General features: G+C 48.0%; 1 protein-coding gene across 2 annotated transcripts in view; it reads right to left on the bottom strand.

The window, feature by feature from the left end:
- AKNA (AT-hook transcription factor) overlaps window positions 1–18,789 on the bottom strand; it is a 442,732-nt gene that overhangs the window by 361,059 nt on the left and 62,884 nt on the right. The window contains exon 1 of one of the 2 annotated variants that reach the window (XM_069609685.1): window positions 9,949–10,142. The exons of the other annotated variant lie outside the window; for it this stretch is intronic. The gene's annotated coding sequence lies outside the window, so the exon portion shown is untranslated. Of the gene's footprint in view, window positions 1–9,948; window positions 10,143–18,789 lie in introns of those variants that run through there. 2 annotated transcript variants of the gene reach the window in all.

Raw genomic sequence — 18,789 nt, 5'->3', positions numbered from 1 at the left:
GATGCAACAATGAAGACCATGAAGCTCGAGGAAGTCTGCACTGTGGGAAGGCAGCAGATGGGCAAACCCGCCTGGAAAAGTCTGTGGCCGAAGAAGGAATATCAGGATGATCAAACACCAAGCTGCCCTCATTTTGTCTACGACCTTCCACACATGAGGGACTGCCCTGCAAATGGGCACACGTGTGGAAGGTGCAGGATAATTAACTACATTCGCAAAGGGTGTGTAAAGCCCCAGCAACAGCTACACTGCTGAGAGACCAGGTCAGAAGGTCGCCCAAATTCAGTCAGTTAGGTCTTAAATTGGGAGGCCAGACGATGAAGGAGAGGAAAATGAGGAAGATGTCTTTTTCATCTCTAGTGCAATGGAAGTGGAAAGAAGGGCAAACGTCAACCAAAGTGCATTGTGCCCATAAAGGACAGTGACATCCCAGTCCTCATTGATACAGGGTCTTCTGTAAATGTGATGGCATCTTCACATTATGCAACGCTGAGTGGTCCAAGACAGCAGTGCAGATATTCACATTTGGGGGCAAGATGCCCCTAACCCTAAAAGGCATATTTGTGACCGAACAACTCCATGGCACTAAGAAGATAAAGGCAAGTTTCCTTGTGACTACTGTTAGCGAGCTAACAATCTTGGGGTGCGTAGCAGCGGAAGCCCTGGGGATAGTAAACTGTGCCTTTGGAGTTTATGTTGAAGACGTTAAATCACTCATTGACCATTTTCAAGACATGTATGAAGGCATTGGATGAATGAAATGTGATCCAGTACACCTCCACATTGATGAGACAGTCAAGCCAACTCTGCCAAAACACAGTGCATCCCATTTCATATCCGTGATCAAGTAGAGTCCGGCCTGGAGAAGCATGTACAACTAGACATCTAAGAGCCCATAGATGGGCCTACCACATGAGTCTTTCTCATCGTGGAGGCGCAAAAACCAAAACAGCCGGATGCATTGCACATCTGTGTAGACATGCGCCCCCTGAACAAGGCCATACGAGGGAACGTTAACTATTGATGACATTATTGAAGATTTACATGGTGCCATGTCCTTTTCAAAACTTGACCTATGAGCTGGGTACCATCAGCTAGTCCTGCACCCAGACTCGCGGTACATAATCATGTTTACCACCCTCAAGGGCCTGTACCACTATAAGCGCTTGAACTTTGCTATTTCTTCCGTCGCTGACATTTTCCAGAACACGGTAAGGGGCGCCCTGGCAGGCATCCAAGTCAAAATAAATAACAGCAACGATATTCTAGTCTTTGCACGATCAGAGCGGAACATCTAGAAGGTCTCGTAAAAGTACTAGGCAGAATAAAGTCACGGAGCCTCATTACGGCTTTGGCGGTAGCCATGCCCTTAATAAGGGCATGGCTGCCTCCAAAACTGTGTCTGGGTCCGGGTTCCCTGAATGGGGAATTACCGGGCCATTCCGAGTTTGGAGGGCCCGGTAATTCCTCCTTCAGGGAATCCGGGCCCAGACCTTCCCCATTCCCATTTGAGCCCCCATAGGGCTCAATGGGAAGCTAACAACGGGTCGATTACGACCGGCCTGTTGTTAGCTCCCTGGTCCAGTCGCAGGACCCGGTAAGGACGCCTGGTTTTACCAGGCGTCCATACCGGGTCCCGCGAGTTTGAACCTCTTAATCTTGCGGAATGGGTTTAACGGGTCCGCCTCCATTAGCGGTGCCCATTAACCCATTCCTCAAAGGTTGTAATGAGGCCCACTGGGCCTGATGCTCAACAAGGAGAAGTGCAGCTTCCAGCAATGGAAGAGCACTTTTTTTGGGTTCATCCTCCAAGCCAGCAGAACATCAGCGGAACCTGCTGAAGTACATGACATTAAGATGGCAAACCCTCCGGATAACGTGTCGGACGTCCTCAGCCTCCTGGGCCTGATAACATAATGTGGTCAGTTCATTAAGGACTTGGCCACCATATCCGAACCTCTCCATAACTTAACTAAGAAAGGGACGAGATTGTAATGGTGGCCGTTGGAACAGGCTGCCGACAACCTGAAGGATGCTTTCATGGCAGAAAGTAATATGGGATTCTTCAATCCCAGGGAACCATCAGAACTCATTGTCGATGCAAGCCCATTTGGACTTGGTGTGGTGCTCACCAAGAGTGACAACCAGGGGGAAGTGCAGCCAATGGCTTATGCCGGCAGGGCTCTCTCGCCAACTGAACAGTGGTACTCCCAAACTGAAATGGAGTTGTTGCCGGTGCTATGGAAGCTGCCAGCACTTTCCTCTTTATATCTATGGGTAGGCAGTGGCGGTTGTGATGGACCACAAGTCTTTACTCCCGATCTTGGCAGCCACTAGCCTGCATCGAGAGATAGATGTTGGCCTGACAAGAGAATACAACATCAATCTGACATACCAACCAGGGAGTGATAACACCACTGATTACCTCTTTCGGCATCCTACCCCTTGGGAGGGAGAAGCGACGGGGGAAGAAAATTGGGCAGACTCCATCTGGATGATATTGTAGGGGAATGTTCCCAACTCAATGTCCTTAGAAGAGTTAAGAGGCGTATCCACTGAGGACGAGTGCTTCAGGATAATGCAAGATGCCATTACCAAAGAATAATGAAGTGGGTATTGGCTAAACTGGACAGACACACCGAAATTGTCAAGAAGTATTTGGAACAACAGTGGCATGTAAAGAGTGAATTTACATTCATGAGTGAGGACTTATTGTCGAGGGGGTCCCTGACTGTGATTCCATTGAAACTGATTCCCAAGGTCATCGCACTAGCACACCAGGTGACAGCAAAGACGAAGGCCCATCTGTGGATGAAAGCTGGTTTCCAGGGCTGGAAAAGAGCGTGGACGAGATTATCTGTGGCTACCACTGGTGCCAAGCTGCTGTCCTCCTGCAGAGAACCCAGCCATTGACTCCATGCCAAGAGGGTGAACACCCTGCCAAGTGGTACACATCGATGTTGGCTCAACTTGCTGGCAGTGGTGGAAAAAAGAAAAAAATTGGTGGGGGATACCACATGGGCTAAGGTGGGGGCAGAGTTTGGGGGCGCAGCTGGCAGTTGACCTCCGATCTAAGGAAATGTCCAAAATAATAGTTTTAAAAGGTGGAATTTCTTTCATGCTGCTTCATTTCCAAACTATATATCAATTCCACTTTAAACCACTCCCATGGCACTGGTGATGAGTTACTTCACTATGCAGATAATAGTGTTGACCAGTGTTGCTGAGTAAATATTCTTTAAAATGCACAATTTGCAACCCATATAATTTAAAAAAATCTCCCCCCTGGGTACTATTCAAACAAGGTCAGAAAAGGAATGAATTGCCATTTACAACGATGGGCCACTTTTTCATTGGTGCCTGAGAGAATTTTATGGCCCAGTCCGACCCTGCTAAGTACATGTATACACAGGATGATCGGCACATGTACACGGGAGCAAACCGTACCAGCCATCTGTGCACTTAAACTACCAACAGCAATGTTAGTCTGCACTGTGATCTGAGCTCATGCAGAGGAGTAGTTTAAGCAGACTGTGAAAGAATAATTAAGAAGAGCAATTACTCTAGCTAATGGTGAAAGAGCAGATCATCTGTGGGGAAATCCTGGTTTAAACCGAGGTATTTTGTCCTGCAACCTCCTTCTTAAAATCTGCTGATTTCTGTTCGCCATAAGCAACGTTTTCTTTTACTTGAACCACAACCGGCACAGCTCCTGCAGCTCCCCCCTGAAAGCAGTCGGTGGCTGCATCGTGTGGGATAGTTTCAATGTTAATAGGGGTATTTATTTATTCATGCAATGTTTGTCAGATATATGTATATTTATTTATGCAATGTTTGTCGGATACCACGGGTCCATGTGTCTGACAAACAATGCATACATAAATAAATACACCGGGTCGTGGTTTGGGACTGTAACTTCCTCTTGTGACCCCTTGCACGGGGTGAGCAGAGGAAGTTACAATTTGCTTTTCTTGCAGCTGTGACCTGTATCAAAGTGAGTCAGAGAGTGTTAAGTCTTATGTCAAAGATGACACACGCACACCTGCAGAGAGACAAAGCTGCCTACAATGCATGGCAATTACCCACAGCCCACTGCACCTCCCCTCCCATAAGAATGCAGGAACAAAACCATTCAGTGACTAATGGAGGGGCTGGTCATGGCGGCAATGTGCTGCTCCGCCCCCTCCCCCACACCATGCCATCGCGGGAGCTTTCTTATTTTTTTTCCGGCCAGTGCTGAGCATGGGTTTGGGGCGGCTGACTCTGGCTGGATCCCGAGGTCCGGCTACACATCTGGTGCCGGATCTCAGATCCGGCCAAAGCTGGCCCAATCGCCAGCGCTGCTTGCCGGATGGCCATTTCCTCGTCACGGTCAACCAATGATCTGGGTTTCCAGAGGTGAAATTTGCGCCTTCCACCACCCTTTCTGATGTCATCCCGGCGATCGAGACAATATTTGCCACCAACACTGGGGGGAAATTATACAAGTGGTATTTTGCTTTGCACGTGTTATGCACCAATTCGTTAATCGGCCGCTAAGCCTTTTTTTCACTGAGCCACTGCTATGTCGATACACATTATAACAGTCCTGTGTCATTTTATACTGGTCTATTGTGCAGTGCGTACACCAAGTGCTGAGGGATATGTCAGCAAGTCCTAGTAACTAGCCGGGGCGGTGCTGTTCGGAGGCCCGGGGGTCGCCAGTCGACGGAGAGAGGTGAAGGGAGACGCGTCATCACAGGGCACTGCTGCTCACAGGAGTGCAGGGCCTCGGGTGCGTACCTATAAGCGAGTGAGTCAAGAGGTCGTTGCCCTCTTTGTTTCTGTGTGCACGAGCCCGTACACAATGGCCGTGGATACCCGTGTTTTCCCGCTCACCAACATGATGTTTTGAGCTGTAGGTTTAGCACATTGCATTGAATGTATACTGGTCTTAAACATTTGAGGACACTGGTAAACTAGTTGGCAGCCGAGGAACGGTGGTCATCACTGCGCTCACCAAGTTGTGGTTAACTGGCAGGAGCGCAAGGGCAGGCATAATAGTACTGGGGAGTTTCGTCGGTTCACGGGGGTTCCTGGTCTCTTCATTCTCCCAGGTCCGTTACGTGGGGCAGTTAGAACCATTCCCCCAAACAGATGTTTGTAATGTGATTGGCAGGAGAGATATTGAGTGCATTATGGCGCTGCGTTCCTTTCTGTTGCATTATGTAAATAAATGCAGCCAAATGCGTCCTAAAATGATTCCTGTGTCACGCATCTCTAATTCGCTTGCCCCCTGCGTCGCCCAAGAGAGGGGAAGTGGTGGGGGAGTAAAACAGGTTGCAGTATGATAGCACTGGCGTAACAGTGGCCCCTGAAGCCCCCACCGTGCGGGGGCCCCCATGGCCACATGTCCTTGATGGGGCCCCACTTGAAGTAAAAAAAAAAATATCTATTTTTTATTTTTATTTTTGAATTCACTCTGCATTTATAAAGTCATTATTTCTGTAACAGAAGTAATGTCTTTATGAAGGTAGAGTGAATACAAAAAGAAACTAGACCTCCATGTCATGGGGTGGGGGAAGCCCTATGACTTCAAAAATAAATAAGTTTATTTTTGAAGTCACTCTGCCTTCATAAAGAAATCATTTCCGTAATGGTTCAGTCCTTAACGGAAATAATTTCTTTATGAAGTCAGAGTGGCTTCAAAAAGAAACAATTTATTTTTGAAGTATTATGGCTCCCCTCAACCCCATGACGTGTGGGTGAGTGTATGGTGAAAGAATGCACACAAATGTATGGGTGGGTGGGTATGCGTGTGTGTGTGTGTGTGTGTGTATACAGTGAAAGGATGCGCACTTAAATCTATGGCTAGCTGCCTGGGTGTGCCTGTATGGTTAAAGGGTGCACACTTAAATGTATAGGTGACTGTCTGTGTGAGTGTATGGTGAAAGGGTGCACACTTAAATGTATAGGTGGCTGGCGGTGTGCGTGTATGGTGAAAGGGTGCACACAAATGTATGGGTGGCTGGGTGTGTGTGTGTGTGTGTGTGTGTGTGTATACAGTGAAAGGATGCGCACTTAAATCTATGGCTAGCTGCCTGGGTGTGCCTGTATGGTTAAAGGGTGCACACTTAAATGTATAGGTGACTGTCTGTGTGAGTGTATGGTGAAAGGGTGCACACTTAAATGTATAGGTGGCTGGCGGTGTGCGTGTATGGTGAAAGGGTGCACACAAATGTATGGGTGGCTGGGTGTGCGTGTGTGTGTGTGTGTGTGTGTGTGTATACAGTGAAAGGATGCGCACTTAAATCTATGGCTAGCTGCCTGGGTGTGCCTGTATGGTTAAAGGGTGCACACTTAAATGTATAGGTGACTGTCTGTGTGAGTGTATGGTGAAAGGGTGCACACTTAAATGTATAGGTGGCTGGCGGTGTGCGTGTATGGTGAAAGGGTGCACACAAATGTATGGGTGGCTGGGTGTGCGTGTACAGTGAAAGGATGCACACTTGAATGTATGGGTGGCTGCCTGGGTGTGCCTGTATGGTGAAAGGGTGCATACTTAAATGTACACGTGGCTGCCTGGGTGGGCCTGTAGGGTGAAAGGGTGCACACTTAAATGTATGGATGGCTGGGTGTGCGTGTGTATATATGGTGACTAGTGTGTGTGCTTGTGTTCAGGGGTGCAACAAAACCTACATTTCAGGGGGGCTAACCCTTCAAATGTTGGGAGAGGCGCTAACTTCATGTGTGGTGGGCGGGTTGGCATTGTGCAATAGATCATAATGGTCGTCTATGTCCATGCTAAGCAGGCATGATATGTGGTAGTAGTGGCTAGAGAGGCATTTTGGTGCAGCCAGTCTAGTCATTCCTCAGTATGGTATGACTTTTTTTAACTGGGTATTTCTGATAAAGCAGTCCCGCTAGGTGTAATTACCTGGCTAGACAGGCATTTGGGTTCTGCCAGTCCAGCCATTTCTTACTGCGGCACTGTATATTTTTCTGGGCATCCGTGATAAAGGATATGATATGATAAGTCATATATAACGCGTCTATACACAAGTGTTTTTAGGCATGGCAAGACAAGGGAAAGAAAACAGAGGGAGGACAAGGCAAATGATCTTACTAAGCCTTGTGTCATTCAGATGGTGCAAGTGCAAGAACGAAAAGTGCAAGGGGAAAGCGAGGGGGCAACTGCAAGGGAGAGGGGAGGGGAAAACAGGGTAGCAATGCTCTGAGTAAGTGCAGCCAGGGAGCGCGGCTCTAGGTAGTGCAAGGAGAACAAGGTACTGTGGGGTTACAGTTAGAGCCCCTAACTGTGTGGGTAGCTCGGAGGCAGTGCAAAGGTGACTGATCAAGAAAGAGCCTGGACTCAGTGAGACTGAGGGTAGCCAAGCAACCAGTTGGTACAGCAGACAGGTAGGTCAGCAGGGGAGGAAGAGAGAGAAAGCAGAGGAGAAGAGGATCATTTTGAGCTGCTTCCGGAACATCAGGTGGTCCGGCTCAAGTTTGAGAGGGGCAGGGAGGCCATTCCAGAGGGAGGCACCTGCAGGGGAGAGGGATCTACCCCCCCCCCCCATGCTCCGCCTGGAGAAGCATCTAACCCTTAGGGCTTGAGAAGGAAGGTATTTTGGAAGAGAGTGTTGGATGTAGAGCAGATCCCAGCTCCAGAAAGCCTTGTGGACATTGCAACGGGTCTTGAAATTGATCCTTGCAGCCACCGGGAGCCAGTGGAGAGATTTCATGGCTAGAGAGATATGGTCCCTGTACTTGAGGCCAAGGATAAGTCTCCCAGTCCTGTTCTAGATTAATTGCAGAGGGCGGAGAGTAGAGGAAGGCAGATTGAGAAAGTGGCTGTTGCAGTAGTCCAGCCTAAAGAGAACCAGAGCTCTGGAGACAGTGAGCTTCTGGGGGAAAGTGAGAAAGGGAAGAGTGCCTTTGAGCAGGTGCAGCTGGTAGTGGGACTTCTTGGCGACGTCCGAGATGTGAGGAGAGAAGGAGAGAGAGGAGTTGAAGAGGACACCAGGAATGAGTAAGAGAGGAGAGTAGGCTGAGGGAGCCTGAAGGAAATATGAGTGTCAACCATATAACACTGAAAGTTAAAGGAGAAGGTAGAGATCAGGTGAGCCAAAGCGGCCAAGTAGAGGTTGAAAAAACAGGGTGAGAGGATAGAGCCCTGGGGAACACCACAGGTAGAGAGAGGTGCCGAGTGAAAGGGACAAAGTTGGACTTGGGAGGGCCCGTCCAAGAGGGAGGAGTTCAGCCACTCCAGGACCTGATCCATGATGCGCAGGTTCTCAGAGTCGATTAATCAGGATGGCGTGGTTGCCCGTGTCCAAAGCAGAGGAAAGTTCAAGGAGGATGAGTACAGAAGGAATACTGAAATCAAGGTTAGACATCAGATCTTCACAGGTATTCAGGAGCGCAGTTTCCATGCCTCTGGCAGCTCTTAAGCCAGACTGATGGTCATGGAGACAACCAACAGATTCAGTGTGAAGAGTAAGCTGGCAGTTGGCCAGCTTTTCCAAGAGTTTGGGAGAGGGAAAAATCCCAGTAGCAAAAGAATGATTACAGAAATCGGCCAAGGCTGGATCAAGGGTGTAAATGTGGTCCTTGATGGTTCTGGAAGAGCAGACGAGCACCTGTTTCGATGACACTTCCATATATGGGACTTGTCTAGAAACCTCATCAGGTGTTAGAGAGAAAGATGAGAAAGGAGGATGAGAGGGAGAGATGGCCAAAGGGGGCCGAGAGAGGAAGAGGCAAAGGAAGAGGAGATAGTGGACAGAATTTCCTGAATTTTAGCAGAGAAGCGAGAGGCCAAAGTCGTACAAAGGGCCTGTTGAGGGAACAGGAGAGGTAGAGACCGCAACAGGATTGGCCAGTTCCTTGCAGATTTTAAAGAGTTTGGCTGTGTTGTTAGAGGCCACAGAGACACAGGCTTGAATGTTTGCTCTCTTCTTCATGTATTGCTTCAACGGGTATATTGGTGCAACCAGTCTAGGTATGTCTTAATGTGGGCTGGCATGCTTTACTGTGATGTTATTACGTGTCTACACTGGTCTACATTGTGCAGCCAGTTGGATATGTTTTCATTGTGGCCTGGCATTTTTAATAGCACAGCATTAATGATCATGTGCACTGTTGGTGACTTGCATGTATTGGATTGGTGTTACCCCACAAAACAATAGCAAACACTGTTGCTTTTTAGCCAATACATTTTTCTCAGAAAGTGTGCTGTATATTGCATTACAACACATATTTATATCTTTCTCCTGGTGCAGTGTGTGGAATACCCGTTCAAAAGCATGTTTGTGTGTATTGCGCAAGCGTGGTAATCTAGGCCGGCCCAGAGTGTGGCGTGACCCGTGATTTGTTGCTGAGTTGGGGGTGGGAGGGCCCTCAGCATGGCTCGCAGGGGGGCCCCCAGATCTTGGGTTAGGCCACTGATGGGGAGGGGAACTGCAGACTGTTATGTCATAACCTGTTCTTGTAGGTTCCTTACTCCCAGGCAGGCGCTGCGTGAGGCGAGGCAGAAACCCTCATCCCTCTGCACAACTCTTGTGATGACATCATGGGTATGTGGCGTGACGTCCACACTTTGCCCTTACCCACTACCACCTCTTCCATCCCATGACTGATATGGGAACACTCCGTTCTTCTGCGCACTCAGTCCCATGACCGATGTTTTACAGAAGCGGACATCCCTCGCCTGCAACTCATGTAATGCCGTCCCCGGTCTGTGGCACAACACCCAGCCCTTCTGTCCAGCGGAATACATCCACAACCCCATCCATTCCGAGACCGATGTGGCAAGAACGCCCAGCCCTTTACCGCCCGTGTGATCTTCTGCAGCTCCTCATCTTTCTTCCCTTGGCCCTCCCACTTACTACCTGCGGCTCGTGTCCCTCCCCACCCTCCCTCGCCCTTGGCCGCCCCCACTTCACGCACTGCCCGCCCGGTACCTACAGTCGATGCTGCTGGTTTCAGGAGGGCTGAACTTCTTCCGCACACGCAGGCTGGGCCGTGGCTTGCGCATCGGCCGCTGCTCCGGGTATGCCTAAATATAGGTTTCCCTCCTCCGCCTCCTTCTCGGGTTCTTAGAACACACTTTCAGATTTCTTAACTCCATCCTCCTGAGCGCAGCTCGTTTGCATCGGCTCTCCTCGCCACCCCCTTTAAGCCCCCGTCCTGCAGATCTGTGTCGTATTCAACCCCCCCCCCCTCCGCCCCCCACTCCCTCCCTGCCTGCCTCCGAGTTCCCAGTCCTCTGCCTCCCGCCATTCCTGGGTCCCGTTACTTCACAATCCTCTTTGTCCAGCATCTGAAGCCTCCCACCCTCTAATCTTGTTCAGAAGCAGTTAACCATGTGGGTTTCTTCACAGGCTACATTCTCCCCACCCCTCCCTTCAAGACCATGGCAGCGCCACCAGAGGTCCCTCGGCAGGCCAGGGGCAGGCACACAGCTGTATTATAATCTACTGTGGGGAGGGGCTGGGAGAGAGGGAGGTTCATCTGTCGCTTTCAGTGGGATGTCCATATTCTAGGAAGTAACAATACCACCAGGACACAGAGGATGTCCATGGTCTCCCTCTCGGCCAATCAGCTTCTTGAAACTCTAGTCAATAACTAAATGGTACTGGTTCAGGACTTTCTTTACTGCCCCCACAGTTTCCTTGATGGTTCTGCACATAGCTATTTTAACCACATATTATAGTCTTAATTTTGCTTTTAAGAAATACATACTAAAAACAGAACACAACCTTAAACGTTTACAAAGGAACATGAACCACTTTTTGAAAAGTATATCTAATATAGGAATCTGCACACACATTACTCGTCTAGTTTTCCCTGGTCCCCTACTGGTATTCTCAGAGGACCAGACTCCAGAGCACTCTCCAGCACCTCCCTGTAACGACTAGCACTCGTGCCCTAGGGTCCCACTTAAAGTGCCGGTTAACCTCATGTCGGCCTACCCTGGCCCTGCAAAATGTTATCTCACCTGCAGCCATGCAGGCAGGCACTGTGCTTATTGTAGGGCCGTTATTTCTAAATAGACACCAGACCTCTGTAACTCTTTGAATGATGGTGGATCAACCTACACATAGACCTTTATACTTTGGGCGTACACAGCCTACACAGGCACATTCCCTCCTGTCATATTTAGTTGGGAAATGACAGCAAGGACCACACCATGTCATCTCAGAAGGAGGAGGGCCAAGCCTTCCCCCTGCCATGGCCAACCTAATTAGCTAACAAAGGCTCCATGTATCCACCCTGTCCTTTTGTTGAGTCCTGCAGCTGGTGGTGCCGATTAACATAATTAACATACTAATATAGTGCACTTCAAACAGGCCCACATGGGGCCTGGCTGCAGAGGTTACCAAAGGAGACAGGAAACCCAAACAACCTTTCACATGCACTGTGTCAACCTGCAGCCAGCTCCTGCCCTTAGCATCGATTGACAGTGAAATGTAATTTCTGGGACTGCGTGTATTACCATAGTCATCCCCAAAGGGAGACCCCATTCAGAAGGTGCGAGTATGTGGATTAATAGTGCCAGAAAAATCTGGGCTCGCCGCAGCTTCAAGAAAGACCTGACGCTTTAATCAGGAACCACAGACAGCTCCATTGACCAGAGACCTGTTGATACACAACAGACAGGAACATGCATGGGACTTGGTATTACATGTTTTTTTATCCATTTAGCTTTTCTGTTGCAAAGCACTCTGGTTATGACCTCATGCATAAAGGAGATTGTTAGTTGGGACCCGGGATTGGTTCATTAAGGTAGGCTTAGCCTACACCAATCCCTTTTGCCCATTTGGCTTTAAAAGAGGGTCGAGACCCTCTTTTGGGCAGATCATCTAAAGACTTCTCAAGGAGTAACAAGAGGAACTCATCATTGGACTCATCATTGGACCCTAGCTGAAGTATAGGGCCACATCAAGGGTTGGCAGTGCAGTAAAAATGTGGCGGTAATGCTATTACCGCTGCATTACCTCATTGTCCAATCACGAGTTTGGGGGAAACTCAGAGGATTCACCTCCAGCTATGAGCTGGAGGTGAATGCGCGGAACTTCCACCATTTTCGGCACAATTACTGCCATGCAATTATCGCCACAGTAATTGCACCAAAAATGGCCCATTGAGTCCTATGGACTAAACATAAATGGGCACTTACATTGTCACCACAACTTGGGATAGGAAGCTAATAGACTAAGTAGCAGTAACAGTAATTGCATTGGGTGGTATCCCGGCAGATTTACTGCCGGGATACCGCCCAACATCTGATGAGGCCCATAGTCTGCCTTACATCTTCTGCCTGTGACCCGAGGCCAAGACCTCCAGGGGGGAGGCAACATCTCCCAGGGAACAAAGGGAGATACAAATCCAGAGGTCCCCTTCAGCAGCTCCAGAACAAGTACCCAGCCAGCAGGCAGCAAGCTTTCTAGGTGGGAAGTGCCAGAGAGTCTCTGAATCAAACTCAGGACAAGGCAGCTGCCTGCAACACTCTCCTCAGCTTTGGGCCATTCGCCTTAAAGGATGACACAAGCCCAGTGAAGAAGCTAGGAGTGCATCGACAAGCATCTACCGACGTCCACCTTAAAGGATGTTTTCTAGCCAGTCGAGGCCCTCAATCTGCAACCAACTGCACAGCTGACTGTTGTTACGCCACAGTCGCTAAAGCTGTCCGAGACGCCTCGACTAGTGCTTCAGAACCGGAGACCAGCACTGAGACAACGATTCCTGTCATTGAGCTGCCGTGTAGGCCAGCCTGCATCCTGTTGTCCAGCTTCGCTTGGCAAACTTTCTGCCGCCTAATACCTGCACCTGTCTACCATCTTGAACTCTGTTACAGAAGCTGCAAAGGGCCCTTAAACTGACTCGAACCTGTCGAGCACCAAGAACACCTACGCGCACCAGGTACATTGTGGTTCTGTGTTTAAGAAGAATCTGAAGACCTTCCTGTTCAGATAAGCCTGTGTATGAGTTGGGTCCTGTTGTTTCACAGGCTGTTCCTAGGGTATTGCTTTTATCTGTTTTATGCTGTATGTCTTTCCTTTCCCTCTTTTAGATGTCATCTTCTGGCCCATATGCCTCTGGGCCATTTTTGGTTGTTCAATATAAAAGAAATATAGTAAAGTCCCCCTGGTCCTTCTCCTAAGGCCCCCAGTGACATTCATGACTCATTGCTCCCTTTGTGTTGAAACCAATAATCCTTGAACTACTGTGATTAATTACTATGCCAACTACCCTCCTGTCAGTATCCAGAGTGCATCCATTTTCCTTGGAAACTGTCTGTCCTCTGCATTCCTTTACAGGGTGGGTTGTATTTTGTAGTGTGCTAGAACTGTCTGTTGTGATAATAATAAAGTAGATATTTGTATACAACCTTGACTGGACAGTCCCTTTTATCATTGGGTAATAATTGTATTCTCTCTGCATTGCAACTAACCAACGGTTCCATCCACGTTACCAAAATTGGACAAGGAGGTTTATAATTTGCTTGTGTTTCCAATCTGTTCAGATTGCTTCTGGTGTACTAGAGGTGTGGGGCTGATGGTTTGGAAACCGATATTCATCCCTGGACCACTGGTGCCCCGGAAGTTGATTTGTCACAAACTCGTAGCGCTCTAGCACCCACCTGACCAATGCAGACTCTCCGATACCATTGTTGGCGTGTAAACCCATCTCATGCAAGCTATTATTTTCGTTTATACGTCGAACTTCTGTATTGTACATTACGGTTTGAAATATGCATATCCCCCAGCACTTTAAAGAAGCCCCGGGTATAAAATCGCCGCTTATAAAACAACTAATAAAATAAATAATAAACACACACTTTTCCAGTTTCATCTTTCAACAATTTAACTTGTTACATAGTTATGTCAAATGGACAGGACCAGAATAAAGATGTTGTGACCCCGATTGCCTAACCACTTCCCTATATGACAATACAGAATCGTTATTTAGGTGAACATTTATTGTTTTAAACACACTTTTCTCTCTCCACCCAACCTTGGGCCTCCCTTTCAGATGCGCCAGAAGACCTGCAATTGGCAGCCATGCCCGCAGGCACCCAGGTAACAGGACACAACCCGTTCTTTTCATTTCTAGATCACACATTTCATTTACTTCAATCTTTAACGCATTGATTTACGTTTTTATGAAATCTCCTCATATTACCATTCCAACTTTCCAGATTGACATACTAAAATATTTCTATTTCAAGTGTATTAAGGTGTCTGCTTTTTTGTGGAAAATACATTTGCCGTGGCACCCTGCGTAATGGCACAGCAGCACTACACGAACAAATAATGCTTTTTTAAAATAAAAATCACATTTTCTTAATAACTTTGTTGACTGCATTTGCTGTCAACAAAATATGCTAATTTTCCCTTTTCTCCGTGGTCAGCTTTCACTTTGTTCAGGAGAGGTAACGTAGAAAAGGTCAAGGAATAAACATTATTGACCACAAATGCAGTCAATAACACCAAGTATGGAATGCATGACGGTAATTGGCGAACAATAGGGTGAAAGACAGTCAACGTTTTCTCCGCCCACCACCCTTTGCAGTGATTGCAGAGTGCATCAGCAAGTGCAACGGCCACATAATGGTGTCACTGTTATGTTATGCTATTGGGCATTTGTATAGCGCCTTTTACCATTGATATGATTCCAAAGCGCTGTGGGTTAAACGCCCTCAGGGACCGTTGTCCAGGTCAGTGGAGAGAGTAGTGTAGTAAAGTGCTTGGGTGCACTTGGTATGTGTGCAGCCAGGGAAGAGTAAGTGGTGTGTAGCTGCATTCTAGGTGTGGTGCAGTGGTTGTATGAGGTCAGTAGAATGTGTGCAGTGGTTCCATGTCTTAAAATCGCTGCAAAAATGACCGTGAATACAAAATATTGCGGCAGAAATGCAGTGGTTTTTTGCACCACAATCATGTAAAGGATGCAGGGGACACCCCGCAACCCCCGGACCCATTATACCATTTAAGGAGAGCGGGGGACAGCCCTGCAATCTCTGCTCCCCTTAAATGGTATAATGGGGTACAGCTTTACCGGGTCAAACCAGAGCACTTTTGCCGCAATTTATTTTTACTGGCGAGATTTTTGCCGTGATTTTATTACCCGATACCGTGTGAAGCAGGCCAGTTGGACTTGGTTAGCTGCATTTTGGCAGCAGGGTTTGTGAATGGGATCATGTGTGCAGCTAGGCCGATTTTTATGGGATATAGCTACGTTCTAAAGGCTGTTGAGGTGGACATGGAGGTGTAAATGTATGTGTGCAGTTAGGTTGAATTAATCGATGGGTATAGCTGCATTCTATTGTTTGTTGTGTGCAGAGGGAAGAGTTAGCATATTGTTGTGTTTGAGTGACTGTGTGGATTCGAGGGGCACCCTGTTCCTGACGAGTTTCCAGTGCCTGTCGAGGGAATGGTATCTCCCTTTGGATTCGGGCTATTGGGCTAAGGTCCACCCTGTGTCTTGTTGGGTCTGCAATTGCTTATTGGCCTTGTGAGTTGGACGATGACAGCCAGATCTGGCCCAAATCATAGCATTTCTTTATCGGCACATTGTGTACAATCTTTGCTGGGGAATCTGCAATGAAAGCATGGTGAAGGGCCTTGTTTGGGAAGAAAGAAACATTCCTCTTGGTGCAGGTCAGGCATTTGCCTGGAATTTAGTCCAATGAAAAACCACAAGAACCAGAATGCAAAACAAATGGCATAACTAAGTGAGTGACATCTCTGCCAATCTGCCCAATCACATTCATGAAAATCTTTCTCTTAGCAATAGACCGATCTCAACCCAGATGCTCTCTTATGTCCGGTTGCAGTGGCAAGCCAAAGAGCTCTCTCATGTATCGGAGCACTTAGAGATTCTAGGCCATGGCAAGGGGTTTCCAAAGGTTCATGAGCACGGACCCAATGTAGGCCCATCTTATATGCTCATTTGGCATCTAGGCATTTGAATACCCTAAATTAATTTGGGGTCTTGAGCACTGGACCACATAGAGTTTACTCAAGAGGCTAATTAGGTTTCATGTGACTTACTCCAGTATTGATCACACCAGGAGCTTCACTCAGTGTCTTCAGCACCACCCTACACTAGGAAACACAAAAGGACTCACTCAGGTTCCTGAGAATTGATCTACTCTAGGACAAGCCCTCGCTCAGTGTCTTCAGCACCATCCTACACTAGGAAACATAAAAGGACTCACTCATGTTCCTGAGAATTGATCTACAATAGGACAAGCCCTAATTCTGTGTCCTGAACATGGGCCCACTCAAGGCGTTACCTAACATCTCACTTGGGTTCCTGAGCACTGGCCCTTTGTGTCCCCAGCCACAGTGCTCACTCGCTTTCAGCAGCATTGGCCCACTCTCTCAACAAGAGACTTCTTCGTGTTCCTGGGGAACTGATGGTCTGTAAAACCAGCCCATAGTCTCAATGAAGGCTCTGAACACTGGCCAGCGTGCCAATGGTCCATCCATGGCAAAGGACGCACTGGCAGACGAGAAGGGGTTAACCCACAGCTGGGTCCTCACAATGAGACTGATGGCCGCAGTGGACTGCGGGCAGCTGGCGGTGTCAGCCTGCCACAGTCTCCAGAGCTCTCCAGGCTCAGAGGCTCAGTGAAAGGGGTGCAATGGAGTGAGTGCCCAGAATCAGAGGCAGGGGGTGAGGGGGAGGCGTAAGTGCAGAAGGCGTAGGAATAATAGAATGTGAAGGGAGGGGTGAAGGCCAAAGAAAAGGCAATCATTGCGCAGGGAAGAGTGTGAGAGAAAAAAGGACAGAGAGAGATAGGGCGAGAGAGAGAGAAGATGGGGAGAGAGAGCGACAGAGCGAAACAAGGAGGTAGTATTCGGCAAAGTTCACAGACAGCATCTTAGGGACTGAAGCCAAGTGCTTCACAGCCGTCAGTGCCTGCACCGATCATTCTTGCCAAAACTGGGCAACAGGATTTATTCAGTGTAGTCGTACAGACAGGGGAGGAAATGTTTTTAAAGAGGCTGCATATTACACTGTGTGAACGAATGCAGCAAACAAGACCAGCCCCTCTAAATAAGGGTTGTGGGAGTTCAAAAAATGAGTGAAAATGGAGAATTTTAAAACACATTTGTCTCTATACAAAGCTAAAAAAGTAGTTACATTTAACAGAAAGCTGACATACAAGATTGGTTAACATTGAGGGACAGCATAGGAATAGCATACTGCAAGCGTTATCACAAAATATTTCCTTCAAACAGTGCTTAATTTGTGGGGGTGTTTGCCAGGGCTCACCCCTGGAACTTATTTTTGGGCCCCAGCACCTAATGTCTCAGACTCACTTTAATTATGAAGTGGGGATGGTCAGTGCATCCATCAACCACAATGAGCCGGTGCGAGCTGTTGTAATGCATCAGTCATGGAAGATATGGAACCGATGGAGACACACCTAAGATGGAGCAAGAAGGGCCATTCAGCGGTCTATGCTTTAATTCCAAGAGGGCCACCGCGACGTATATATGTCACACGCATCAGTACACCGATGCGTTGTATAGTCGTTTTTTCTCTCAAGAAACTTCTAACGCTTACTCCCTGTTCTGAACCGAATTGCTACAGAATTTCTTATATTCTTTCTTCCCTAGTTTGTTGTCTTTCATTCACTCTCTAGGTGTCTATTGCTTTCTGGGTGTGGGCAGATTGAGGGCTGTCTAGCCCACACGGAGAGGTAAGGGATCTCCTTTCACTTTTCTATTTATTTTCTATACTACCGTTTCCCCTCCTGTTCTCTGTTTCCACTTGCTTCCGATCTCACCTCTGCTAACTGCTACCTTCTTTGCTTTTCTTCCTTGCTCTCTTAGCCTTGTGAATATAACTGTCGAAGCCACATATCTCTCAGACGCCTTTTTCCTCTTCTGTGGGATAAATATCTTACCTTCCATCTGGTTGCCTCCACTCTCACCAGACAGCGGATTCCCGCCTGGCTGTATACACTCTCACCAGGCAGCGGATTCCCGCCTGGCTGCATCCTCTCTCACCAGGCAGCGGATTTCCATGGCGGAGCTCCATCTCAGCCAGGCAGCGTGATCTAGGCTGCAGTCTGCCGTAAGCGGCTTTTCACTGCAGTACTATGCTTTGTACCAGAGATTTCTTCAGCCATATTACTTGGTCCTGTCATTGGCCTCTTCAAAGCAAGCCAGGATAGGACAGTTTTCCTTGTCTATTTGAACTACCTTAACATTCTACTTTTGGACCTCATACCTACCAATCTTCAAAGTGACATCATCCACAGGGTTTTTTCCGCCAACCGGCTTTTCCCCTGTTTTAGGACTGGCTCCTCGGGGGTCTCCGGGACCGGGATCCTTCCCGTCATGACGGCCTCTGAGAAGCAAAGCCCCTTTTTGCATCACAAGAAGGATAAAGGAGAGAAGAAGACAAGAAAGACCCGCAAGAAGGGGACTGAACTATTCAAAGATGCAACAGAAGAGAGAGGTGAGGAGGAGTTAAGGGAGGAGGTGAAAGTTATTGAGCTGCATGACAGCTGTAGTGTAACCCCAAACATGTCGACACTGTGGGGAGCAGCTATGGGTGGTGGCGGAAGTGGTGGGGAACTGCCTGCCCGCAGTGTACCAAGAATGCTAGACAATATTTAGGCTGATGGTAAGATGAGCAGAAAACCAGGGTACCCACAGAAAAGTGGCCCCTGGTGCAGGGTCTCACCCGGAAATCTCCAGAGTTCCCTATAGGTCAGACCATCACTGCGAATCGATAAAAACATTTGGCTAAACTGTACCATCATAAAGGTTTAAGCTCCTGCAG

Source organism: Ambystoma mexicanum, chromosome 8, assembly GCF_040938575.1.
Source record: "Ambystoma mexicanum isolate Mex_15411 chromosome 8, UKY_AmexF1_1, whole genome shotgun sequence".
NCBI lineage: Eukaryota > Metazoa > Chordata > Amphibia > Caudata > Ambystomatidae > Ambystoma > Ambystoma mexicanum.
Note: the sequence above shows the minus strand (reverse complement) of the source record. Positions and strands in the feature narration are given on the sequence as shown.